Raw genomic sequence first — 27035 nt, 5'->3', positions numbered from 1 at the left:
TTTGGAGACAATGTTATAAAGAACCCTGGGAATATAGTGTCCCTGGGTTTAATCAAGCTGTTATAGATGGTTCGGAGGCCATGACACAGGTGCTGATGTCCAACACGGGACTAAGGCTGGAGTGGTTGTGGGATTATGGTATACCTCCCGGCCCCCAAGACATATTTGGAAACTAGTGGGAGCAATGGATACAGTGACTATGAGTATGGACGAGGGACGAGGCAAGGTAGAAGGCAATACCACTGCTTGTGTCAAGGCTCCGTATGTGCTTATGATTGGTAATTCTAACATCACCCATATTGACGGGGTCCAGTTTAATGTGTCTTGTATACAGTGTAACCTAAGTAATAGCATCAATTGGTCAAATGACAAAAGTAGAGCTGTAGTTCTCCACCGACCATCTTTCATTATGGTACCTGTTAACATTTCAGGTCCTTGGTACTCGGACCTCAGAGGAGAATTCCCCTCCTTTCTAGCTCTGTTCCATTTGCTACTGCCTTTTGTAATAATGTTTGTTGGTGTTCTTCTATTCATATGTTTTACTCCGTTGCTCAGAAAGGTAATACTCAAGGGCTACATCGATCTCCAAACAAAGGTTCATGAGTTGAGATTATCTGCCCAGGTCCACCGTGTCGCTGACACCCGTGTATAAAGCCCCTACAATGGGTCGGCAGCCAAAGATGGGTAAGGATTTGGTAAGAATGTACATAACCTAAGACAGGAACCGTTCGCTAGAGGGATGGTCTCCTATGACGGGTAAATGGACATATCTGTACCAACCACCTAAGCCAGGCGCAACCCTTGTGTTAATTTTATATATAAAAGGGGGACCTGTGGGAAACCATGCTGAAGTGCTAGCAGGTGTTGTTTTGTGAAATGTTGAACCTTTGACTTCCTTGAGTGGTTTGTGCTCCCAGCAAGGCAAAACTTGCTACTCTGAGAACAGAGAACCAGACTAGGTCAGGAAGTGTGGAGCTGGCCAAAAAACACACCCTTGTGTATTACCTTTATTGTAACTACTAGATTGCAGACAGTTCTGTTACTTTTTGATGCCCAGAGTATATAAGCTGCAAAAATAAACTTGGGCTGAGGCATTCTACTTAGAACTGCAGCAGTCTACTTAGAATTGCCTGCCCTCCCGATCCCATCTTTGTCTCTCTTCTTTTTTCTCAATCCTCACTCCCCACTTCAGGGACTGTTCGTCTCGTCGGCAGGCACCGACAGTTAGTGTAGCCACAGCAGATATATTAGTGGCCAGTGGCTCACTGGTTACAGCTGACGGCCAACTAGCCACAGCTGACGGCCATCCAACCACAGTTGATGGCCATCTACTACCTGAGCCAGCACCCCTCCACGTGAGGCCGAGAGCCTGGAAACTGCTCTCTGGGGCTCTGTCCCCACAACATATGATACAAAAATATTTTCCTGTAATATGGATTTCACATGCTATATATTTTGGGATACAATTAACATGTTGTTTAAACAGCCCAGTAAATACACTTGTACTATTTATATTTTAGAGCTTATACTTTTTTTTCACATTGTAGACGATTTCTAGTTTTATATTCTCAAGTAGATCATTAATAGGTGATGGAGGAAATTTTCGGTTGCATTCAGATTCAAATTCAGCAGGAACTGGAAAGAAAAAACAGAATTATGTTCTTTAAAATACAACTAAGTATAAGTGTTAAGAAGAATGAGAAAACCTCTAGATGAGGCCACAGCTCACAACAGGAGATCATATTCAATACAGTTTGCCCACGGCTGCACACTGACTTGACTGCTATTGTGGCCAAGTATCAGAGCTTCTGGTTGTCTCATCCTTCATTCATTTATAAACAAGGTCGTAGGACAAGCACTGAAGTTACAAGACGAAGATGACACGGTCCAGCCCTGACCCATCATCTACTATAAGCTGAAGGAACAGATGAACAGGCAATTTCCATTCAGAGGCCCCTATACCATACAAATGCACAACAGGACGCGAGTGGGACCCACAGAAGGGACATCCCAGTATTGATTGTCTGCTCTCTGGTGGAGGTGACATGGACGTTGATGCCTGAAGGACAAGGACAGAGGATGCCATTGAGAGGGAAGCCGCAGATGCGAAGACTAGCATGGGGGAGAACACTACGGAACGAGAAGTAGTCTGGTTTAGCTAGATGCTAGAGCAAAGGGGCAAACGAGGGTTGGTAGCAAGATATAGGCTGAGATGTTTGGTGAGAACTACATTGATTTGGGTGTTTTCATTCCATGCAAAGCAATGTGGAGTTTCTCCTGAGGATACATGGTAAACTAATGACAAAGTAAATGACTGGAGATTTAAATGTCACCCATCAGGTGACAGCTACAGTGTTTCCTCCAAAAATAAGACTAACCGGAAATTAAGCCCTAATGCGTCTTTTGGAGCTATAATTAATAAAAGACCTGGTCTTATTTTCGGGGAAATATGGTAGCTTGGCCCTTCTAGGAGGTACCGTATTTCCCCAAAAATAGACCGGGTCTTATATTCATTTTTGCTCCCAAAGACACATTAGGTATTATTTTCCGGTTAGGTCTTATTTTCAGGGAAACACCATATATGAACAGTAATTGCTTAAGTATCACTAGATAAGTCTGGTTATTGGGCCTCATATCACTGGCAAAAACATAAAAGTTGATGAAGCCCCGTTTTCAACGTGCAGGTGGAAAGTTCCATAGGGATGGCAGAAGAAAGGAAGGGGACAGGCCAGAAATAAAAAGAGATACATAGTCTCTGAGATATTACTCATATGTCATTGTCTTCACTATGAATATTTATGCTTTCACCTTTTTTATTTGCTAAGGCCAAGAAAATATTTAATGTAGTATCTATTATCAGAACATGAAAAGGGATGCCATTTAATATTTACATTTTATTCCAGAAATCAATGATATCTAACTTGAATTAATACATTTTGGCAACATACCGTCTTTGTATAGTTCTTTAGTTATTTTTTCCTGGTACTCCTGTAGAGGAACAAGCCACTCAGCAGCATGAAGAAGCAAGGTGACATGGTTAACACTGAGAGAAGATGACACTTCTCCAGAAACCAAGTCAAAGTTACGGAAGATTGTGATCTCTGTGACCGAGATTTCAAAACAGCAGTCATGCTCTCTGCTCATCACACAGAACAGCTAAGAGACTTGTAGGAGGATGACTTGAAGGTGGGCAAACTGGGCGAGCAGGGGAAGTGGGAAGAGAGACGTGGCCCGCATCCATGGCTGCGGAGGTGCAGGTGGTCCCAGGACAGAACAGAGACCACAGGAGCCAGGAGGTGGGCTCTTTCCCTGTGTCCCACAGCTCATCTCCCTGCCCAGAGAGCAGCATATCAGAGTTTGAGGCAGTCACCTCAGCTGAGACCTCCAGCTGGGCCCTAGGTAGGACAAAGGAAGTAAACACCATACCTGGGCCCCTCCCCCGACTCTCCCAATCCTACCCCCACCCTTCCAGAGACTCACGCTGGCCCCTGATCTGAGGAGTAGTGTCAGATTACAGAGGACCCATAGTGCTCAGGATCTGGGAGGACCCGGTTTGTAGCTACTGCAACCCAGGGAAGAAGCTGGGAAGTGTGTGACACTGCTGGGCTGAGAGAGAGAAGACTCCTCCATCCCCAGTCCCCACCTTCTCTGACCTGCCCAGGGCAGGGCAATTACAACTGTGGAGACATGCCCAGGGGTTAGCAGTAGGCAGCAGTCGCAGCTCTGGGCTTTCAGCAGCTCAGAAATCTCCCACCACACACGTACACATGCACGCACGCACACACACACGGAAGGAGTGACCTAAGACTCAGGAGACCTGGGCACAGGGCTGGTTGTGTTACTCTCAGTGCGCATATGTGCAGGCAAGAGCAGAAACTGCACTGACTTTGTAGAAACTACCATCCAGACCCGATAGCCCCACTCATCTACATCTGCCGTCCCAGGGTCACTCTGGGCACCAGGTGACCGGCTCTGCCTGAACAATACACAGAGGACTCTCTGGTACAGCAGAGGACGGCCTGGAGATTACTTGGTGGGCTTAAGCCAAGACTGGCGCTGCATTTTTTGTTTTGTTTTGTTTTTGTATCTTTGATATTTTTGCCTGTGTTGAGTGTGGGTTACTGGTTGTTTTCACACGTGAGTGTATTTGGTTTTGACTTTGTTGTTGCTGTTGTGCTTGGTGATTGGCTTTGTTCTGAAATTGCCCTACACCAGGGCCCAGCCCAAGAGTCACAAGATTCAACACCTCCTGACACCAACTCCAGACCCAACCAGAGTATTATTGGGTTTGACCTACAAGTGACACACCCAGAGGGAATTCTCTACAGGCACAAGAGCCCATAGAGGCCAAGTCTAATTGGAGTGGTCAACCCTCACGCAGCAGATCATCCACCGAGGGCAGAGCTAAGTCTCACAACTAGGCAGCCTAGGAGCAACCCCACCTACTGACCAGCCAAAAGCAATGAAAGTTCAACTTTACACAGGACAATATACACAACACCAGGGTCAACTTTGGAGCACACGCACAGGAGAATAGGGAAGTGGTGCAAGTCAGATGTAAAGGACACACACTACATAAGATAACCAAGCAAAGACCGAGAATCCTAGGGGATCTACCTAATACATCGAAGCAAACATGGAGAGTCAACCAGAATGGGGAAACAAAGAAACATGTCCCAAATAAAAGAACAGAAGAAACCTCCAGAATTGGAACCAAATGAAATAGAGGTAATCAATCTATCAGAGACAGAGTTCAGAACACCGACGATAAGAATGTTTAAAGAGCTTAGTGACGACATAAAGAAGGATAGAGAAATCATAATGAACAACCAGTTAGAACTAAAGAATACAACAAGTGAAATAAAGCACACGCTTGAAGGAATTACCAGTGGGTTAGATGAGTCAGAGAATTGAATCAGCGACTCAGAAGACAAGTTAACAGTGAACACACAAGCGGAACAAAAATAAATCCACGCCTATATGGCCATTTAATCTACGACAATGGAAGCAAGAATTTACGGTGAGGTAAAGACAGTCTTTTCAATAAATGGTGCTGGGAAACCTGGACAGACACATGCAAAAAGATGAAGCTGGACCACCTCCTTACACCATATACAAGAATAAATTGAAAATGGGTTAAATACTTAAATGTAACATCTGATACCATAAAACTCCTAGAAGACAATATAGGAAGCAACTTTACATATATTACCCGGAGTAAGATTTTTACTGATACATCCCCTTGGGCAAGGGAAGTAACAGAAAAAATAAACATATGGGATTACATCAAACTAAACATTTTTTTCACAGTAAAGGAAACCATCATTACAACAAAAAAGGGTCCTACTGAATGGGAGAAGATATCTGCCATTGATATATCCAAACTTTATTAAAAAACTCACTCAACTCAGCTCCAAAAAAACAATCAAACCAATTAAAAAATGGGCAGAGGACATGAAGAGACATTTATCTAAAGAGGACATACAGATGGCAAACAGACATATGAAGAAATGCTCAACCTCACTAACCATCAGAGAAATGCAAATAAAAACCACAATGAGATACCACCTTACCCCAGTCAAAATGGTTATCATCAATAAATCAACAAACAACAAGCGCTGGCGAGGATGTGGAGAAAAGGGAACCCTTGTGCACTGTTGGTGGGATTGCAGATTGGTGCAGCCACTATGGAAAACAGTATGGAGGTATCTCAAAAATCTGAGAATGGAACTACCTTATGACCCAGCAATTCCATTCCTAGGCATCGATCTGGAGAAATCCAAAACTCTAATTCAAAAAAATGTATGCACCCCTATGTTTATTGCAGCTCTATACACAATAGCCAAGACATGGAAACAATCAAAATGCCCATCGGTAGACGACTGGATTAAGAAACTGTGGTACATTTATACAATGGAATATTATGCAGCCATAAAGAAGAAGGAAATCTTACCATTTGCAACAATATGGATGGACCTAGAGAACATTACGTTAAGTGAAATAAGTCAGACAGAGAAAGACAAATACCTTATGATCTCACTTATATGTGGAATCTAAAGAAAACAATAAATGAGTGAACTAATCAGAAACAGTCTCAGAGACACAGAGGAAAAACTGAAGGGTGCTAGATGGGGTGGGGTGTGGATAAGGGGGAAGGTGAGGGGATTACAAAGCACAATCGATAACCCCAAGATTGCCATGGGGATACGAAAGTCAATTTGGTGAATGTAATCAATAATGTAAAGATTTTGTAGGGTATCTGATTACACTTGTCTCATTAGGGAGAGCACCTCAGAGATGATGTAGATGCCTGACAACTGCACTGTACACCTGAAGCTGAAGCTGAACAATAATGAATGTTAATGTTAACTACAATTGTTATACACACACACACATATACATGTATGTATATATATGTTTACAAGAAGTAGAATACAGCATGAGGGATAGAGGCAGTAGAAATGTAATGGCTGTATGTGATGTCAGAGGGGTCGTTGATGAGGGGAGAGGGGTCATCATTATGTGAGGCATACAAATTATAAATGTGTAACTATTACATTGTTTTGTACACCTGAAACTAATAATAAAAAAAGAGTTAAAAATAATAATACTCATTCACTGAAAAAAAAGAAGACACCCAGAACTAGTTTCTGCACAGTAAAACAAACAAACAAAAAACAATAGCACTTCTTGATGACTTTCAGGCACATATATAACACCTGTCAATCAGCAATCTGGCCCTCAGCTTAAAATAACCCAGTTCAACACAGTCGAGTCATGGCCAAAGAGAAACAGGGCTGAGCTATTTTCAGCTGTAGCCCCAGCAAGAAGCTCAGTATATTATATACTATATTATATAAAATACTATATGTCAATAGTCAAAAGACATACAGTATTTACTTCTAGGGCCAAAGATTAGCACGAACCAGGAAAAGCTTGTTCACCTGAAACTAACGACATACATTATACTTCACTTAATTTTTCAAATACAAAGGAGATAAAAGACTCTCTGCCACATATTATATACTCCCCCATGAAAGAATTATTATTTCATTATCCTTTTTATACCTACTGCTGCCTAGAGAAAAAAAATCAAACTCACTTATAGCCCTCCTCAATTTGACCTCTACTAACCGTTTTAAACTAATTTTCTATATTGTATGCTACATATAAATTAGACCAATTGTTCCGAGCAGATGATTTGTGCTTTCCTTCCCGTATTCTCCATGTTGCTTAAATGTAATAAACATTTTGGAGGGTAAAACAAAACAAAGTAACAGCATGAAGAATGTCACTGAGATATAACAATGCTCACAAGGCAGTTCAATGAGTTCAGGAGTAAAATTAATGACCCGGAGGAGAACTTTATCAAAGAGATGGAAACTATGAAACAGAACCGAACAGAACTCCTGCTGGTCAAGAACTCAAGAATGAGTATTTTTAACAACCAGGTCACACGAAGAAAACGAGTTGTGATTTAAAGACTCCCTAGCACTGCCACCTTACTCATCAATTACCCAAATGCTGTCAAGACATATAGACATAAGTGAACTTCATTTTAAAAATTCAATTATTTGCTTAATGTCCCTATTTAGAATATGTACAACTGTGAAGCAACTCATTTTAAAACACTGAAATAGATAGTGCTACGAATAAAATAAAAATTAAGGATATACTCTCTTGTTAGAAGATAACTTTAACCATAAAAACAGAGACTAATCTTTCTGCAGTATTATAAGTTTGCCGAATTATTAAAAAGGATGATATCTGTTTCATTTAATAATAAACATCCATTTGTGGTTAGGTGTTTGGCCGGCCATCATTCACTTACGCTTAGGGGAAGAAAAACTGGGATGCACAAAACTTTAAAATTTTTATGAATCATCTCCAACTAAAACCAATTAAGAAGCCAAAGCATCTCAAAGCATATATTAGGCAATGATATTTAACATCTGAAATAAAATTTAAAGGCAAATTTTCAAGCATTTTAAATGTATCACTTTAGTTACATTTTTTTTTTAAGATATCCAAATATACTTTAATATTATGAAAAAAGTTTTCTTATTTTAAAAGCTTTTTTAAATTTGTCTTATATAAATTAACACATTTTACTAAATCCAACAGATAAAAATAAGGAAATATATAATAAATGTATAACTTACGAACAAACTAATAATGTAACGCCAATCAATGACAAACACATTCCAGAAGAGTTCTTGAAACTTACATGTAGATGTATCCTATATCAATATCTGGCAATCCATAATAGAAGGGAGGAATACTAACATAAACATATTCATAGTTGATTGAGAGAAAGTGGATGTTGATTCTAAACACAAAGTCACACTTGACTTTTATTTATTTATTTATTTTTTTGTTTCTATTTGTTTCTTTTTTTTTATTTTATTTTATTTTTTTTATTAATTAATTTATTTATTAGTTTCAGGTGTACAAAACAAGGTAATACTTAGACGTTCATCATTTATATCCCTCATACTGTGAACCCCCCTCCCCCCATCCACTATCCCTCCGACCTCACACTGAACCATCACATTATATATATAAAATTATAGTTGGCATTCATTAATGTTTAGCTTCTGATGTACAATGCCATGATCAGGTATCCACAGTATCCCTGAGGTGGTCTCCCAAATAGGACGCATGTCCATCGGATACCCAACAAAATCTTTACAACATTATAGAATACCTTCCCCAAATTAATTTTCAAAAGAAAAACCCTGAGGCCATCTTGTGGTTACCAGCTGCTTCCAAATCCCTTCACCTTTCCCCTTATCCCCAACCCCCTCCCACACACCCATCTAACCACTCTCGGTTTTTTCTCTGCGTCCCCCAAACTGACTCTGATTAGTTCATTCACATAGTCTTTTCTTTAGATTCCATATATAAGTGAGATCATATGGTACTTGTCTTTCTCTTTCTGACTTATTTCACTTAACATAATGTTCTCTAGATCCATCCATGTTGCTGCAAATGATAAGATTTCTTTCTTCTTTATGGCTGCGTAATACTCCATTGTATAAATGTACCACAGCTTCTTAATCCAGTCATCTACCGATGGGCATTTTGGTTGTTTCCATATCTTGGCTATTGTGTAAAGTGCTGCAATAAACATAGGAGTGCATACAGATTTTTGAATTGGAGTTTTGGATTTCTCCGGGTAGATGCCTAGGAGTGGAATTACTGGATCATAGGGTAGTTCCATTTTCAGATTCCTGAGATACCTCCATACTGTTTTCCATAGTGGCTGCACTAATCTGCAGTCCCACCAACAGTGCACTAGCGTTCCCTTTTCTCCACATCCGCGCCAGCATTTGTTGTTTGTTGATTTATTGATAATAGCCATTTTGACTGGAGTGAGGTGGTATCTCATTGTGGTTTTTATTTGCATTTCTCTGATGGTTAGTGAGGTTGAGCATTTCTTCATATGTCTTCTTGCCTTCTGTATGTCCTTTTTAGAGAAATGTCTCCCCAAGTCCTCTGCCCATTTTTTAATTGGGTTGTTTGTTTTTTTGGAGTTGAGTTGAGTAAGTTTTTTATAGATTTGTGATATTAATCCCTTATCAGATATATCATTGGCAAATATCTTTTCCCATAGAGTAGGATCCCTTTTTGTTTTATTGATGGTTTCCTTTGCTGTGAAAAAACTTTTTAGTTTGATGTAATCCCACATGTTTATTTTTTCTCTTACTTCGCTCGCGCGAGGGGATATATCAGTGAAAATCTTACTGCGGGTAATGTCCATGAAGTTTCTTCCTATATTTTCTTCTAGATATTTTATGGTTTCAGATCTTACATTTAAGTCTTTAAGCCATTTTGAATTTGTTTTTGTATATGGTGTAAGGAGGTGGTCCAGCTTCATTTTCTTGCATGTGTCCGTCCAGGTTTCCCAACACCACTTATTGAACAGACTATCTTTACCCCATCGTACATTCTTGCTTCCATTGTCGTAGATTAGATGGGCATATAGGCATGGATTTACGTCTGGACTCTCTATTCTGTTCCATTGATCTATGTATCTATTTTTATGCCAGTACCATGTTGTTTTGATTACTGTAGCCTTGTAGTATAGTTTGAAATCAGGTATCGTTATACCTCCCACTTTGTTCTTATTTCTCAAGATTGCTGAGGCTATCCGGGGTCTTTTATGGTCCCATATAAATTTTAGGATTATATGTTCTATTTCTGTGAAAAACGTCGTTGGTAGTTTGATAGGAATTGCGTTGAATATGTATATTGCCTTAGGCAGTATGGACATTTTAACTATATTAATTCTTCCTATCCATGAACATGGAATGTGTTTCCATCTATTTATGTCTTCTTTCATTTCTTTCTTCAGTGTTGTATAATTTTCTGAGTACAGATCCTTTACATCTTTGGTTAGATTTATTCCCAGATATTTTATAGTCTTTGGAGCAATTGTAAATGGAATTGTTTTTTTAATTTCTCCTTCTGCTATTTTATCATTGGTATATACAAATGCAACTGATTTCCGAATATTAATTTTATGTCCTGCTACTTTACTAAATTCATCTATCAGTTCTAATAGTTTCTTGGTGGAGTCTTTAGGCTTCTCTATATATAGTATCATATCATCTGCATATAATGATAATTTTACTTCCTCCTTACCAATTTGGATGCCTTTTATTTCTTTCTCTTGTCTGATTGCTGTGGCTAAAACTTCCAGCACTATGTTGAATAGAAGTGGAGAAAGTGGGCAACCTTGTCTTGTTCCTGATCTTAGGGGGAATGGTTTTAGCTTTTCCCCATTGAGTATGATGTTAGCTGTGGGTTTGTCATATATGGCCTTTATTATGTTAAGATATGATCCCTCTATTCCCACTTTCTTAAGGGTTTTTATCATAAAAGGTTGAACAGCTGTACTCTTGAAATGTTTTCTTTGGATGGGATGAAATATTTATTCCATTAATTATATATGAAGCTAAAGGTACAACTATGCATCTCAATGTGTTTCTGAGAATGTAGGATCTATGCCAAGAACAAGATTGGCACCAGTGTTTCAGAAAAGAACCGGGTCAAACAGAATCTACTTTTCAATTGCAAGATGATGGATTAGAGAGATTTCTAAAGAGGAAAGCAGATGGTCCAGGTTTCATCTTCTCCTTCCTAGACAGTGAAATCTATGGAAGAGGCTATGGATTAGGAGATAGACAAAATGAAGAAAGTTGTCCACCAAGTATCAGATCCTATTACCGACATTTGATGGAAATGGGAGTGAAAGGGAGGCACTGGGTTAAAGATTAATGTTTTGAATGAAGAAAACAAAAGGAATGAGTCGACTTTGTAAGCCTAATATCCCATCATGTCATAAGGTCACCAAGGTCTGCGGGCCACAGGCTCCATCCAGAAGCAAAACATCTCCACAGAAGTGGAATTAAAGATATTCCCCTACATTGACATTTTATTATTCCATAAGGCATCTGGTAATATGCAAGATGACTGGGGAAGAGTTCTCATAACATTTGATTTGGTAATGGCGTAAGGACAGATCTATAGATCAATGAATCAAAATTAAGGATCCGGAAATTAACCTCATATGTAGAGCCGAGTGATTTTTGACAAGGGTGCTAAAAAATCCAATTGGAGGTGAATAGTCTTTTGAGCAAATGATACTGGATCAACTGGATATCCACATGCAAAAGAAAAAATTAGAGCTCTACATCATACCAGATATAAAAATTATCTCAAAATGTAAAAGCTAAAATTATAAAAGCTTAGAAGAAAGCATAGTTATACGTCTTCATGAAAGAGTTCGTAATTGAGTGTTTAAAAAAATAGATTAACTGGACTCCATTAAAATAAAATGCTTCTGTGCTTTAAAGGATACCATTGAAAGACTAAAAAGGCAAGCTAATGAAAGGGAGAAATATTTGAAAATCCTATATCTGATAAGCGATTTGTATCCAGGATATATAAAGAACTCTTACAATTCAACAAGAAAGAGACAGTGCAATTTTAAAAGGGCGAAGGAATTGAAACAACAGTTTTTCAAAGAAGTTATACAAATGGATAATAAGCATGGGAAAAGATTGCTCAGCATCATTAGTCATCAGAAAAAACTACATCAAAACCACAATATGGAGCAGAGAGTTCACTAGTGGTTCCCTAGGGCTAAGAAGAGTGGGAAGGGCAGACTGGCACACGGTGAAGGCTAACAGCACACAGATACTTTCCAGGGTGATGAAAATGTTGTAAAACTGACTGTGATGATGACTGCATAAAGCTTTGAATACACTAAAAGTCACTGCACTGCATACTTTAAATGATGGAACTGCATGCTATGTTCATTATATCTCAATGCAGATTGGAGCCAGTGCTTTGGGGTCATGCAACGGTGTCCTTCTTGGCTTTAGATCACTAGCCAGGGTTGAGACATAGGAGAGGTAACAGTATGCCCTTTTATAGAAAAATGATATAGAAAATAAGCTATCTTTTTCACTGCTTGAGTCTGTAAAATTAAGAGAGAAATCAATATTGTACTGCTCAAAGCATTGAGTGGTTTCTATTTCCCCAAATTAAGTGATTTCTGGGTCCCAAACGGATTACAAAGTACCTTCTGTTTTAACCTAGCCATCTGAATAGCCATTTCAGATTGATTGGGTTCTAAGTCTCCAAGGAAACTAACCTCTCCATTTTGACTGTCATGTAGCATCCTTGTATTCTGAAAGAGGGTCTTCAGTCTGCAGAATTGTAGAAAACGAGTAAGTCAAATTCTTTAAGAGTAAATGTTTAGTAATTATTTAAAGAGATGATATGTCTATCATACAAAATAAACAAATCTATAAATTATGATCCTCTCCTATTTGTTCCAGTATAAGAGTTTGAAAGCATACTAATAAAATTATAACCTTAGGTAAGTAACATAAAACAATTGTGATACATATGATACAGACTTCATATTGTAACAATGTAAGGTTCTTATAATTAAAGTATTATTAATATCCACTTAAGATTGTTAGTATCAAACATATTAAATATCAGCTATAAACCAGAGATTAGTATCCAAGGTGAAAAGAAAAGTATAATATATGTGGATGTTTTGAAAAGACACCAAAATACCATTCGGTGCCTACTGACCGCAGTCTGCCAGAAGAAAAGAAAGTAGGTACCAACAAGAGATCATTCAAAATAGAAAGAGAAACCGGAAAGAAAAATCTGAAGTCTGAGTGGAGGGGAAAGGAAAGGGGCAGGGCTTTAGAAGAAAGGAAATTGGAGAGATAATGTGTCACAGTCTCTTCGAGTCTGTTTTACGAAGAGATCTTTGCTAGCACAAAGTTAACAAAATGAGAAGAATACAAAACAATGCAGAGAAAGACAGTGACATGGGAGAAAAAACACTGAGGAGAATCAGAGAAAAAACTTCATTCAGTAAGCAGCAAGTAAACAGAAAGCAAGCCACGTGCGGGATTCCCAGACGTTGGGAAAGATTCCATTATTATCTGAGTGAGATGATTACTCATCTCATTCTTTTTTAAGTTATACATATGGTTTGGTATGTATGACATATTTTATAACTGACAAAAAAGTAGAAAGAACATAGAAGCCAAATCAATAACAATTCTGATGTTGTTAAACAATACCACAGATAGGTTTTTAGACATTAAACTGTTAGAATGCTGAAGGGAAGAACACTACAAAAAGAAGGAAAGATTACCAAAGAGAGCACAGACATCCTGCAGAAATAAAGATTCAATGGAGACCAGGAAGAGTGCAGTTGACAGTATATGCAAAAGACACGGTCATTATAGTTTTAGGAATCATTCAAGAGTAGGTATAATATTTTGGCATTCACACAAGTTTGACTATGCTGTGAGTTTCTGATGTAAATTCGTAAGTAGGATAACTTGTTTAATTATGAAAATTACAGGTATGAAATACATTTGTACTTAGGTTTTCATAAAGTAAGAATTATAATTAAATAGTAATTAATGGTTGACATGATCTGAAATATTAAAACCTTACCTGGTAACCTCGGTCTCTAATTCATCATTTTTCTTCTTTTGTTGATTCAAATTATATTGCAGAGATTCTAACTTCTCATAGTACTTTAATTGTTCCTTTTCATCCTCAGACTTTGAAAAACATTTTTAAAGAAAGTTAATTTTAAAATTCTAGAGACTCACTCTTCTTTCTTTAAAACATTATTCCTCATGAGTTCATGAGGAATATATGTAGACAGGTGTATAAAATGTAGTTTATAAACCTGATGCCAGTAAGGGCAGATTTCAAAAACAATGACTTTTCTTAAAACAGCTGAAATTGATTTTACAGTGTCATCATTGGTTTCCTGGAATTTAAATTGCCAAACTTTCTTAAAAACAGACGTTTTTACATGTAAAAATACTAAGTGTTACAGACCTGATTTAAATAGTGGCTCTATTTACATTTCAGTTTGTAGAAATGCCTCCAGAGACATTTTCATCAACAGTTCAAAATTTTACAGGGCTTATGGAATCACATTTTTCTACGATAATCTTTGAAAACTTCCCGTGCAGTCCACCTTACATTATTGTGATAATCTGATATGAGCATCAGAGGAAGACACTCATTCTCTGTTAAGCGTTCTTCCATAGGTTTCAATTTCTGCTTTTCTAGTAAATATTTTTCTCTTTAACTAAAGTTTATCTTCTCTATATTATATAAACACATAACTTTTTCTTGATTCCTGTAACTTTTTCTGTCATCTTGTTTTTCTCCTTGGACTCTAACCCTCTTTAATGTGTGGTCTCATCCCCAGGTCCATATTTTCGCCACTTATTCTCTTCTTTTACATGAGAGCCTGACTTTCTGTCCTTATAATTGCGCGAAAACATTTTTCAGGGTCATCTCTTTTAGTCCTTGTCCTGCTTTACTTCTCAGCAGCAACTGATAAGGATGCCCACACCCTTTCTATAGTCTTCCTAGCCCAACTCATCTCTGAACAGCAGTCCTGGTGGTCAGGCCTTGACCCTTTTCTATTCCTCTTTTTAAATGCTCTCAGTTCCTTACATCCCAGTGCTTCAAACCACATTCCCTCATCTACAGTGGCAGCCTTGACCCCTTTACTGAGGTCATCTGTACTTTCCTTTTTCCCCTGGAGCTCCTCATAGACAGTGTCCCTCAACCACACACTCATACACCATGACTTGCTGTGGATCAGCTCATCTGGTACATTTCATGGGGATTCTTATCACTGTTACTACGAACATAGCGTTATTTTCAGTTCTTGGCAGCTCCTCACCCTTAGGATGTTGACCAGCATACTTTGTCCTATTTTTCTCTCAGAATGCATAAGTTTTTTCATAAGGTTCACATTATCTACTATTCGCCTTTCCATTTTTGTTTGCTCTATTGAATAACTTCCTATTCCTTGGGACCTGACCTGACCTATGGAAGTGTTCTGAAATTCCTTTCGCAAGTACACTCCACCATCTTGTTTGACAGCTTAAGTCAGTTGGAGCTATCCTTTCTTCCCAGTCCAGATGCTTCCTCTCACATTGTGTGAATCAAATGTCTTACTCCAGGTACTCTCTCACCTGGGGGGCTATTGATCGAATTCGTTGAAACCTGTCGTAATTAAACTTTTGATTTACAGGGTAGACCTTATGGTGGCTGATAATTTTGTTGAGATCCTAATTACTTCCCCTAGGAACCTATCGTCCCTCATTATTTTGGTATAAGCTTAATCAGTTTTGGGTGTTTTTACAAATTTTTCAATTTTTTGACATTCAATATTATTTTATATTAATTTTAGGTGTACAGCATAGTGGTTAGAATGTAAGTAATTTAACAAAGTGATTCCCCTGACTCATCCAGTACCCACCTGGCACTATACATAGTTATTGTCATAGTATTAACTATATTCCCCATGCTTTACATTACATCCCCGTGACTATTTAGTAACTACCAATTTGTACTTTTTAACCCCTTCACCTTTTCCACCCTGCTCCTAACTCCTCTCCCACCTATCACCCTAAATTACCTAGTACTCATCTGATGCCATGTGTTGTTATTGCAATATCATTAATACATGCCTTATACTAAACCCTGGATCCCCATGACTACTTTGTAACGACCAATTTGTACTTTTTAATCTCTCCCCTTTTAACCCCCAGCTGGCAACCAACAAAATGTCCTTTGTATGTATGAACTTTTTTCTGTTTGTTTGTTCTCTTCTTCAATCCCACTTAGAAGCACAATCACAGTGCATCTTTCTCGGTCTGACACACTCCACTCAGCACTGTACCCTCCAGGTCCATCCACACCGCCACAGATGGCCAGAGCCCATTTCCTTCTGTGGCCAAGCAATATTCCATTGCATACATGTATCATCTCTTCTTTATCCATTCATCCATTGATAGGCTGCATGCCCATCTTGGCCATTGTAAAGAATCCTGCAGTGAACATATTGATGTACACATCGCTTCGAATTGGCATTTTTCGGTTTCTTTGGATAAATTCTCTGAAGTGGGATATCTGGGTCATTCTTCAACTCTTGTGATAGCCTTTGTTTAAAAGTCTATATTGTGTGATACAAGTATTGCTCCCACAGCTTTTTAAATTTTATTTTGTTTTCATGAAATATCCCTTTAATTTCAGTCTCTGTGTCTTTTGATCTGAAGCAAGTCTGTTGTAGGGAGCATATGTAAGGATCTTATTTTCTTATCCTTTCAGCCACCCTGTGTTTTGATTGGAGAATTTAATCTATTTACACATAAAGTAATTGTGCATAGATATGTAGTTACTGCTATTTTATGATTGATATTTTTGTTCTTCCTTTTTTGTTCCTTTTAAAGAAGTCCCTCTACTATTCCTTGTAATACTGGTTTGGTACTGATGAACTCCTTCAGTTTTTTTTTTTTTTCCTCCAGAAAGCTCTTGATCTGTCCTATGATACTAAATTATAGCTTTGCTGGGTAAAGAAATCTTAGTTGTAGGCATGTCTTTCATCACTTTGAATATTTTGTGCCAATCCCTTCTGGCCTACAAAGTTGCTCTTGAGAAATCACCTGCTAGTCTTATGGGTGCTCCTTTACAGGTTACTAACCGCTTTTTTCTTGCTGTTTTAAAAAGTCTTTATTTGCCTATAAACTTTGGCATTTAATTATGACGTATCTTGGTATGGGCCTGTTTGGGCTCATCTTCTTTGAAATTCTGGGCTTATATGTCCATTTCCTTTACCAAGTTAGGGAAGTTCTCAGTCATTATCAAGTACATTTCGAATTCCTTCATTTCTTCTTCTCGTAGTACCCCATATGATAATGTTGGTATGCTTGACATTCTCAGAGGTCCCTTAAACTGTCCTCATATTTTGGATTCTTTTTGCTGTTCTGACTGGGTATTCTCTGCTACCGTATCTTCTAAATCACTCATTCGATTCTCTGCTTCATCTAGTCAGTTTTCATTCCCTCTAAGACATTCGCTTTTTCAGTTATTTTATTCTTTACTTATGACTGGTTCATTTTTATGTTTTCTGTCTTCATTTTTATGTTTCCTATGTCTTAGTGGAAGTTCTTCTTGAGGTCCCTGAGCATCCTAATAACCAGTGTTTTGAACTCTGCATCTGATAGATTGCTTGTCTCTATCTTGCTCAGTATTTTTCTGGAGGTTTCTTCTGTTCTTTTAGTTGGCATGTTTCTTTGACTCCCCATTTTGGCTCCCTCCTTCTGAATGTTTCTGTGTATGAGGTAGGACTGCTGTGTCTCCCAGGCCTATTTGAGTGGCCTTATATAGTAGGTGTCCTGTGGGGCCGTGTGGCACAGCCTCCTTGTTACCCAGAGCCAGGCGCTGCAGCTCTGCCCCTTGTGTGAGTTCTCTGTGCTCTCCTGTTGTAGTGCAGCCTTGGCTGCTGTTTGGATGCCAATGGGAGGCATTGATCCTCAGACTGTGTGGTTGTGAGGACTGACCACGACTACAGTGGAGGAGCTGTTTTTGCAGGGGCTGCCCCTATAGAGCAGGATTTGCTTTAGCAGGGCACTGGTGTCTGCCCTGTGTACACTTTGGTTGTGTCTTTCTGGGAGGCACCAGAGCGGTGATGCTCCTGCTCTGTCCAAAGATGGCCACCAGGTATGTCAGCCCTAGGGACTCCTAGAAGTGGCCCACCCCCAGGCCTAGTTCAGCCGCAGCCTATGTCCTGCAGAGGGCCACCTAGCTTGACCACAAAGCAGGATGCAGATGGCTGCCACCTGCACCGGCTTTGGAGGTGCCTCAAGAGTTCCAGTTATGAACCAAAGACAGCTTCCATTAGTGCCATCTTGGGTCTACACAGCAAGAAGTAAAGGACAGCTGAGGCCACATAACGCTTGTTTAGGTTTTGTGAACCTTTGAGAGATTTTAGGCAAGTCTGCAGCATGAGCCAAGACAGGATGTTTTTTTTTTTGGAAAAGTCACTGAAAGAAGCTTGGGTTGGCTCTCAAGTTAGGTGGGGCAGGTTCTCAGGGAATCACCAGGGTGGGGTGGACAGTGTTAGCCAGGTTGATGTAGACTCAAGAGATGGAGGCCATCTATGTCTCACACTGCAGCAGGTGATGGATCAGTACAGAAACAATGGATTCTACAAGGACCTCTGTGTGGGAAGAAGCTCCCCTCCAGCCATCACCCTAAAGGCAAAAAGCTTAGTTCCTCCCCTTATATCCCTGAACTACTGCCCAGTGTTAGAGTTCAGGGCAAATGAATCTGTCAGTTAGTAAGCCCATTCCAAGCCCTATAAAAGAATCAACTGGGACTCTAGCCACCCTTTTCATCTCACCCAACCAGAATGACCAGTGGTTTCCACAGCCAGAAGCTATGGGGACATCTCTCTCTAGCATTGGAATCCTGGGCTAGGATGCCTGGTGTGGAGCTGGGACCTCTCACACCCCTAGTGGACCTCGACAAGCAAGCTATCCCTCTAGACTTCTGACAGTCGCACAAGGGTCTGGCATCAGCTCGTTCTGTTTTTTCTGCTCCTCCTACCAGTCTCGAGGTGACTTCTTCTGTATGTCCCTAGAGGTAGGTCGACTTTGGTTGAGCTAGACTTCAGGTGATGCTCAGTGATGATTGTTCTGTAGTTTAGTTGTAATTTTGATGTGGTCGTGAGAGGAGGCAAGCATGGCATTTACCTACTCTGCTATCTTGACCACAAATCCCCAATTTTTCAATTTTTGATACCTTAATATAATAGATTTCTCTATAAAGCTGTGATGTGACAACTCATGGAACTCACATTCATGTAAGACTCCTTATCAACACATTATCATGTCACTCATATGAAAAGTATGTTAGCAACATAATGTGACTTAATTGACAAGAAGTCTAGACAAAAATTTTTTTTCAAAGTTTCTTTGGCCACAAGAAGGACCATCAGAACAATCTTCTGTTTCCCTTGATGGGCATGACTGTCTAATGAAATTGCTTAGACCTGGCTACTGTGACTGAAAGACACCAGCTGGAAGGTACATCTATGTCATTGGTCCACCTCAGGGGTCACAATGCGATCTTATGATGGGAAATCCTAGGGAGCCTCTCCTACATAGGACAGGAGGATGGCAGAGGAATGTTGTTCTGCTTAGGAAAGATAGTGACACGGTTTTCACTGTCCATCAGGAAATTGTCATCCTGGATGACACATCAATCTTTTCTGACATCAAACTGTTAAATCTTTAAAGGCGTATGATTAACTCAAGTGAATGGAAAAAGATTAGTTTCTAAACTTGCAAAGCTAGAAGCACTATGTTACTATGTAAGGACTTGATTGGGCATTCATTTCTACTTTTACACTGGCATCTCTTTTCTTTTTCAAAATCCAACAAAGAGAAAAGTATATTCTTTTCAGGAAACATTTGCCTAATGACCCAGAATGCGTTAATGATGAAGAAAACAAATTAGAACATTAAAAGTAATTCATTCTCCAAATCTCACTAAAGGGTTTAGATTTCAAGGGAAATTTAGAATTCTGGATCAAATCATTACTCAAATGCCTGGACTCAAACAGATATTTGTAGTCCAATGTTTGTGGCAGCATAAATAGCAACAGCCAACAGTTGGAAAAACCCAAATGTTGGACACACGAAAGGATAAATGAAACATGGTGTATATCAAATGTTGCCTTTAGACTATCACAATCTTTTTCTATAAAAATCTTACTACAAAAATCATTAATTTTATGAACTGAGATTTCTTTCTCTGTGGAGAGGAATTACGTTACTCCCAGCAAGTAGTATCAACATGAATACAGTACTTTTATTAATGAGACTGTTCTTATTGTCTAAAATATCCTTATATGGTACTATGACAGACATAGAAATTCCTTTGCAGTATGACAGAAATGAAGAGATTCACTTACCAAACTTGTACCTGACAGGTGCCTGAGAAGCTGTTCGATTATGCCCACTAGCTTTTGAATTGTCAGTATTAGGTCAGTATTTTTAGCTGCAAGCCTAAAGTGAATATTTTGACATAATTATTCTCACACATTGACTTTAAAGCATACCACATAATCACTGAACAAATATCTATTGTGCAACTACATAAAATCTTACAATTTGAAAAGCGCATGATTTGGCAATTGTGCTATTTTTCTAGTTGTGAATTTTGCATAATATGCAAAATTAGAGATAATGTACACAAATTATTCTTTTCAAGGTAGCTCAAAGCTGCCATTTTGACCCAGCTTCACACTCACGTGTTTAATGTTATAACTGATCTAATGGTCATACTACACTACACATCTGCTTTATAAATACTCAAGTTATTTTCTGTGCTGCTTTAACTTATACTTTTGCACGTGATCTTGCATCTTCTCAGTGCATCGTGCATCCTCTGGATGTTGAGCTCCTGCTTCTTGCAGCTAAAATAAAGAAAAAGTTATGTTTACTGATGATCTATGACATCTGACAATTAAGTTCGCAAACTTGTTGCAATGATGTTGCTCCCCTTTTTTTATATATATGTGAGGGACTTTTCATTATGAATTTCTACCAACTGGACCCACAGTTAACCAAGTTTACTCTTTGGAATTGCTTAAAAGATTGTGTGAAAAAGTTAAGATGACCTGAACTTTTAGCCAACGACTCATTGCTCTTGCATCACGACAATGCACCAGCTCACAGGGCACTGTGTCTGAGGGAGTTTTTAGCCTGTAAACAAATAACTGTATTGCAACACCCTCCCTACTCACCTGATCTGGTCCCCAGTGACTAAATATGTCATTATCCAAAGATAAAGAAAATATGGAAAGGAAGACTATTTGATGACATTCAGGACATCAAGGGTAATATGATGACAGCAATGATGGCCATTCCAGAAAAAGAGTTCCAATGTGCTTTGAACTGTGAACTAGGCGGTGGCATTGGTGCAGAGTTTCCCAAAGGGAGCTTTGTGACCGCAGTGATATTCAGCAACGAGGTATGGAGCACTTTTTCTTGAATGAGTTCTCACAATTATCATACTTGTGGTACAAATGACCCAAGAAATCAAACATACTGTATTCCAAGCATCCCATCAACTCTAATTTTAAATATTCACATACGTGAATTACCAGGCTAGTCCAGTGATTATGAAAGTTAACAGGCTACTCTTGGGGGCAGTCAGATAGTCATGGAATAGTTTGAGGGGCAGTAACTAAATAAGAGCCAAAATGCCTGGGTTTTTATCCCAAGTCCACCAGTTATTAGCTGGGTGACCTTGAGCAAAATACTTAAATTTTTGGGGTCTCAGCTTCTTCATGTATAAAATGAGACAATAGTGGCATCTACCTCACTGGGATATTGGGAAGATTAAATTAGGGAACATATGTAATAGAAAAGGACATGGCACACAGTAAAATCAAAGGGTTTGCAGTTAGCATTATTGTTGCTGTATTTTAGGTTCTAATAAAATTTGATATTTTACACAGATGGGATGCGAATGGAAGTGGTCTCTTACACCAGTTACACTGAAATCATTCATCAAACTATCAGCAATGTCAAAAAATGGGGAGCATTAAGCCCAGAATATAACCCCAGTACTAAAATCCTTTTACCAATTCCAAGAGCCAACAGTACATTTTCTCTGCTTGTAATCATGTATACGTTCCTATGTACACTCAGTGTAGTCCATAATGAGTATGGACTACAATGCAAATACCACCTCCTGGATTGAGCATACAATTTATATGACCGTGAGAGGCAGGGTAAAGCCACTGAAACAAATCTATAAATTATGATCCTCTCCTATTTGTTCCAGTATAAGAGTTTGAAAGCATACTAATTAAATTATAATCTTAGGTAAGTAACATAAAACAATTGTGATACATATGATACAGACTTCATATTGTAACAATGTAAGGTTCTTATAATTAAAGTATTATTAATATCCACTTAAGATTGTTAGTATCAAACATATTAAATATCAGCTATAAACCAGAGATTAGTATCCAAGGTACGTCTCAGCAGCAACTGATAAGGATGCCCACACCTTTTCTATAGGGAAAACAATATGGAAGCTCCTCAAAAATTTGAAAATAGAACTACCAGGTGGCATAGCAATCCCACTTCTGGGTTTTTCTCCGCAGAAATCCCAAACACTGATTTGAAACATGTATGCATCTGTATGGTTCTATTTACATTATTTACAATACTCCAGATAAAGAAATAACTGAAGTATCCATCGTAGTGGATAAAGAAGAAGTGGTACATATACACAACAACATACTACTTGGCTGTAAACAAAGAACAAAATCTTACCATTTGCGACAATGTGCGTGGACCTAGAGGGTATTATTCGAAGTGAAAAAAGTCAGATAGAGAAAGGCAAATACCACATGATTTCACCTATTGGTGATATGTAAAAAAAAATAAATGAACACAGTAAAAAGAAACAAACTCATAGGTGCAGAGAACTAACTGATCGTTGCCCAGAGGGAAGAGTATTGGGGAACAAATTGAAAAGGTTAAAGGGTTAAGAAGTACAAATTGGCAGTTATAAAATAGTCATGTAGATGTCAAGTATAGCACGAAGATATAGTAAATAACACTGTAATAACTAAGTATGGTGTCAGGTATACCACACTAATCAGGGTACCACTTTACACATTATATAAATGCCTAACCACTATGCTGTACACCTGAGGCTGACATCATTGAATGTCAACTGTAACAGAAATGAAAAATTTTACATTTAAAACTAAAAACTTTCTGAAATTTGATACTTTATTATGTAGTTTTTAAGAATCTCTGCTTTTCACCAGAGTAAAGAAAGGATCCTGTCTTCTGCAGACACAGATCCTTTCTTTACTTTGGTCAATGCATCATGGTCAATGGGCATAAAATCTCATGGACATGTTTTTATAGGGAGCAGCTAAGAGCATCATCAGCTTTGGAGCCAAGTGGATTTTGCATCAAACCCTCAAACTTCTCCCTGGCTACTGCAAGACATGCTGCCTAGATTGCCTTGGACTCCATTTCCTTATCTCTGAACATGAGGATTCCCTTTCTTGACAAGGCTATTCTGAGGATTAAATCAGATCATGCTTGTTACAGAATAGGTACAGAACAAGTGTTGATTTGACTATGGAGTATTTCAGCATATCAGTTAAATGAAAATCTGTGTCGCTCTTGCTTATACGGACGCAGGGGCCCACGCATCAAAAACCATGTAATCAAACACGCCATTAAAACACTAAACTTGAAAAAAAAAAGAACCTCTGCTTTTCAAATTGGTTATTATTTTATACAAAACATATACTCTTCAATTAGATAAAGACATTTAAATATATTCACAATGCAATGATTTAGAACATAGTGGAATCCCTTTGTAATATGGGTTTTGAGATGGAGAACATGAATTCTAAACTTTCAAAACTTCTACTAGTATTTTAAGTCTAAATGATGAACCTGGTATACCGGAAACTAATATAAAATAATATGGAATGTCCACGGGATGTAAGTGAAAAAATAATGGAGAAAACACTCCCTCCTAACAAGTATACCATACCAACATACAAAGCTTAAAAAAATAAAACTATATGTCATATGCTATATAGTTTTAAAACTGAAAGGTATCAGGAAGAATTCATGACTGTTACAATGAGTACCTGAATCCATTAAAGATTTCATTTCGGCACGAGTATGATAAAAGTCATGCTGGTATAACGTAAAAGTCACATTAAGAATCCTTACCTTTAACCAAATTGCATATCTCCGTCACTGTGGGAAAACTCCCTATAGAATTTTACTATCACTATACATTTCCCAGACCCTTCTTTTCTCAGCTCCCATTTTCGATACTTACTAAAGTTAAAAGAACAACAACAAAACAATGAAGTGTCAAATGGTCATATGTTATAAAATGGTTCACGCTGACCAATTTTCCATAAAAAACATAAAACAATGATAGGTGGAGCACTACTAAATTTTACAACTCGGCGCTACACAAAACTAAATTAAGAGCACAACAGTTAATTTCACACAGGAGCCTTTTACCTTGGTACCAACATCGAAGAGTCCATCGTCTGACGTACACCATAAATCATCACTGCCAGGTTTCCAGGAAAGACTTCCGGGGAAAGATACACAACAGACACAAGTGAGTTCATTTCTTTACAAAGGCAGCAACAACAACAACAAAAGGAGTGCAATTCAGCTATCTGCATATGAAATGAAGTTTCTTGATATGATTAAAATTTAGACGATGTTCTAGAAAAGCTATCAGTTATCTATTGCTGCCTTCACCACTCCCAACTCGTGCAATATTTAATGAAGATACACTCTAAGTTTCCATAACAAAGAATGACAGCAAACATGTTGGCAACACCTGAGAGTACCTTGTTTTCACCAAAAGTCCTAAAGGCTGAAATGAAAATGCAATTAATAGCTGACAATAGGAACCTGAACTGGGACAAAAGCAATGAGCTAAATCAAGGTAGAATGATACACTGACCCTTCTCCACGGTCTGTCCCTGGTTCAAAGATTAATCTGTGTGGGTCACAAACGGCAGTCTTGCTTCTTTAACATAGAAAGCAGTTACTAAACTTACCCCATTCCTTGTTTTCACTCAAAAACACTACAGTGAGGTCCCTGAAATGCATGAAATGTTTGCAACTTACATGTACAAAAGTCAAAGAACAAATATGTACGTTGTTAGCCTCCCCACTCCCAGATCACTTGTCCGCACAGCTTCCTGGCAATCTCCAACCTTGAAAACTTCAGCCTACGAAGGCATAGACTCCTGAAACAAGGTTGGGCTCAAATGACCCACAGTAGGAGTTCTCTATTTCGCTGTTCCTGGAAAACAAGCTAAATGGAGCCTCAGTCATCCACTCCCAACACAGGCATGTTACCACCTACCCAACTCCATTACTGTTTTCACAATCAGTCCTCCCACTGCCCAACCCTCCATCTCCATGGGAAGGACATCAGCCCGTTGGGAAAAGAGGTGGAGGTGACGAGACACCTGCCGTGGGCCATAGATCTATGTAGTTCAGCAATCTCCAGTGCCTTTGGACTCGAGGGGACCCCCTCTGTAATTCCGGGTGCAGGTGGAAGATACCACATTCCTACTTGCTATAAAGAGAATGTTTCCAGAGGCTCAAAGGTTTAATATGTTTTCATACAAACCTTAAATTTTGCTGGTTCCTCCAATTCAACAAACAAAACAGCAGCAACCTGTTCAGGCAGGATGCCCTTGAGCCCCTTATTTTAATCTGCTTTTTTAGACAACTACCAACATCCTGTGTCCTTCCTTCCTGTAATTTCTCTTTACCTTGTCATACCCTACCATTCTGATCTCTTTTCCCTCATCTGATCCCTAATCTCTGCTCTAAGAGCCTTATTCCTATCCCAACCTGTGTTGTTCCTTTGAAACGTGGATTCCCCTGCTAATTCCATTCTTAGCCTCTTCCATTGCATTCACTAGAGCTTTTTATAATTAAAACACTCACCCAAAGGATGATAAAGAAGGAAGTGTACTGGGCTTAGAAACCTACACTTAATCTCATTTCATCACTCACTGTAGTCAAAGAAGTCACTTCAATCTCTTGGAGTTCAAACTCCTCATGTGATCAACCACTTGACCAAAACATTAATGGCAGCATGAAGTACTAGGGGTGTTTGCAATAATTAATTGATAACATTCCTTCAACACCTGGAATTCTATGTACCTTTGATTCTGTCAAGAAAAATGGAGAATACTTAGCTGGCAGAAGTGGAAAAAAAATAACACAACAACAGCAACAAAACTACCCCGAGTAAAGCAGAGAAAAAGGTAAAAAATCAAGAAAAGTCATGGAAGAAAGAAGAAAGACTCTGGAAAAAGAGAAAAAACTTCCTAGAACAAGGTAAAGGTATTAGCCAGAAGGAAAACACAGGCTGAGGAGTCAGTAAGTAGAGAAATCAATTAGAAATATCCTCTCAATTTGTGCTGAATTAGCACAACAGTCTATACAGAGATGATCTTCACTTACAGAACGACGATTCGTCCCAAGAAGTGTACGTCGCATTATACCTGAAAACATTTATCTGATTAGGTCTTGCTTATGTAAACCTGTGGTTCTGTGGCCATAGCGAACTGACATCTGCCCTCAACACTGATGGTGAAAACAAGGTTCTCGTGACTGCTGCAACTGTCAAGTACATTTAGACAGAGCTTGGGCTACCTGGGCTTGATAGGAAACTTCTAAATCACCACTAAGGCATCACTAAACGGGACTCTCTGAGGCCACCTGACGTGCACCTGAATCTTGAATCCAGACCTGTCCAGGCACTTCTCAGTACAGGCTGAGGGACAAGAGAACGGACTTGGGAAGCCAAGCAGGCTGAAGGTCACATCACGGGTCAGCCACTTGGTAACTATGGAACCAAGGGTCAATTAATCCACCTCCTGGAACCACACTCCTCTAATGAATAAAAACGGCCGAACAGCACAGCTACTTTGCAAATCTACTGTGCCGACGACCTGGGATAACCAATGTTAGGCACATAGTATAGGGTCTAGCCCAGAGCAGAACACTCATTAAAGCTTACTGGCTTCTCTCCGCAGTCTCTTAGTTAACATGCAATTT

General features: G+C 38.8%; 1 long non-coding RNA gene across 1 annotated transcript; it reads right to left on the bottom strand.

The window, feature by feature from the left end:
* Positions 1-996: 996 nt before the first annotated feature.
* On the bottom strand, positions 997-14111 carry LOC308495713. The gene is made up of 3 exons (XR_013993036.1): positions 14002-14111; positions 12665-12719; positions 997-1635 (listed from the first exon to the last, which is right to left on the bottom strand). It is a non-coding gene; the product is annotated as an uncharacterized lncRNA (long non-coding RNA).
* Positions 14112-27035: the final 12924 nt, after the last annotated feature.

This window comes from Rhinolophus hipposideros, assembly GCF_964194185.1.
Source record: "Rhinolophus hipposideros genome assembly, contig: HAP1_SCAFFOLD_194, whole genome shotgun sequence".
NCBI lineage: Eukaryota > Metazoa > Chordata > Mammalia > Chiroptera > Rhinolophidae > Rhinolophus > Rhinolophus hipposideros.
Note: the sequence above shows the minus strand (reverse complement) of the source record. Positions and strands in the feature narration are given on the sequence as shown.